A 2,580-nucleotide genomic window follows, 5' to 3' on the forward strand; every position below is an offset into this window, starting at 1 on the left:
TATGATCTCACCAACTTTAAAGATGATACTCCCTTTCAAAATAACTTGTATCCTCAGGTCAACGGTAGACAGGTACCGATACAAGGTTTAGAGAAGATGGAGCTCGTTCAAGACTCATCTTTCATTTTGATTATACTTTAGTGTCTATTATAATTTGACAGAACACACTTGTATTAAAATTATATTATTAATGCAATGGATGATGTTGTTGCTTGTTTACTACTTTTCATTGTTGTGATACTGTACATGACGTCCTCCGCCCCAGAACGTTTCTGCCGTTCATGGTTTTGGGGTGTGACATTGTCTCCTCTGTGTGATCGAACGATCCGACCTGGACTGCAACATATGGAAATCTGTCTCTCTTCATGTTCTATCTATGATATTCTTTCTACCTGTCATCCATATGTTGTCTCCTTTGCGTGATTAATAATCCGACCTGGTACATAGCATATGTAACCTTCTACTTCTTAATCCTTCTGAAACTCTAGTTAGTTATAGGTTTCACCCTCTACGTGATTGGAAAAGATCCGATATGGGTGTACATCATATGCAGTCTAAATCTATCCTCTCTATGAATAATAGTCTGCTCACCTAAATTAAGGAGTATCTCGGAAGTTCCTGATTATTGGGGTATGTCAGGAAGCGGGAAACATGTTCTAGTACATCTAAAATTGAACAATTCTAGATTATCTGTATATCTCGCTGCTCAACTAAGGTGGACAACAATATCTGTCACACCCCAAAATCAAGAACGGCGGAAACGTTCTGGGGCGGAGGACGTCATGTACAGTATCACAACAATTAAAAGTAGTAAACAAGCAACAACATCATCCATTGCATTAATAATATAATTATTATACAAGTGTGTTCTGTCAAATTTTGATGAACACTAAAGCATAAATGAAAATGAAAGATGAGTCTTGAACGAACTCCATCTTCTCTAAACCTTGCATCGGTACCTGTCTATGTTTGACCTGAGGATACAAGTTATTTTGAAAGAGAGTATCGGCTTTAAAGCTGGTGAGATCATAAGTATTTTAGTGTATTAATTTGTATGTAAGAATTTGTATGTATATGAACTATAAGTATTGAGAATGTATATGAACTGTAAGTATAACAATGTTTTGTAAATCAACTGTAAATGTTTGAAAAACCCTAGAAATCCCTATGATTCCTACTATTATATAAGGGTGTCTTCTACCAAGACCTAACTGCTCTGAATGTAGTCTTCTACCAAGACCTAACTGCTCTGAATGTTTGTTTCTTGTAAAAGTGTGTAATTTTCCAAGTGTAACTATCATCAACAAAATATAGTTTTTACATTTAATGTTTAAGGGAAAAGATCACTAAATATATGTAAAGGGAAAATTAATGTAGTACTGTAGTGTAGTGCTATAACAACTACTGTTGTACTAATTACCTTAAACCGGATTTATATTAAGGCATCATGTGATTAAATTGTACCATACTATCGACTGGATAACAACGACAAAGGTATGGTCGTAAAAAGATATGACGTTTGGCACCCGCAGACCTGCAGGTCCGGCTGTAGCTAGCAGCAAGGTGTAGGAAAGTCAATCCAGTATAGATCTATACGCAAAGTCACGCTCTCCCTCCAAGAGACTTTGGCTACAACTCGGGCCATGACATTGAAGGCATGCTCCGATACAGTGCATCACAATTATGTCAACGTATTTATGTATATGTAATGTACTGAAATGTTCTACGTGTGCTAGATGTAATGTGTGTTCTCTCTCTATCTAGCAAGTATAGTAATGTACTGTAATGTTCTAGCTGTAATGTATGCTCTCTCTATCTAGCAAGTATAGTAATGTACTATAATGTTCTACAAAGTATTGACTCATGAATGAACTGACTCATTGTATGATATCGCGTTCTAGTAATAGTTCTAGTATCTTCCTAAACTACCAATATGGTAGTTTACTAGTAATCTAACTGGTACATATGGACATGGATGTATACCCTTGCTACCCAAGGGCATTGGATGAACTGGAAGGACTTTTATGACTATATATGTAGACATGATATATAATTAATATTTAAACGACCTTCGGACGGGTACTCAATATCCCACCAGACCACATCCAAATCGAGGAAAAGGAAATAGGGTGGATAGCCTTCCTAAGTCCTTTCAACATTTATTATATAACTATACATATATAGGCATGCAATTCATAATATAAAACCATAAAATAAGTTTTGTAAAACCTTTGAACATAATTATTATCTAAGAAAAGATCGACATGATGTCAATCTATAAAACGGTTTGAAGGCATGGGTTTGATTAAACAATTTAATTATAAGGAAACATTTGTTTGAAACACAATTGTAAATGAGATTGAATGGAAACATACAGAGTAAAATGTATAGTTTAATAAGGAGTTTTAAACACATAAAGTGTTTATTAAAAACATTTGAAGGAAACTGTTTGGTAAAACGGCTAATGATTAGCCAATCATTTGAATGCTGCATATTAATCACATGTGATTAATATAATAATTAGCATAATTCTACTTGTATCCCCCCCCCCCATAAAACATTTAAAAACAGTTAAAATGT

Source organism: Lactuca serriola, chromosome 6, assembly GCF_051521515.1.
Source record: "Lactuca serriola cultivar US96UC23 chromosome 6, Lser_US96UC23_V15, whole genome shotgun sequence".
NCBI lineage: Eukaryota > Viridiplantae > Streptophyta > Magnoliopsida > Asterales > Asteraceae > Lactuca > Lactuca serriola.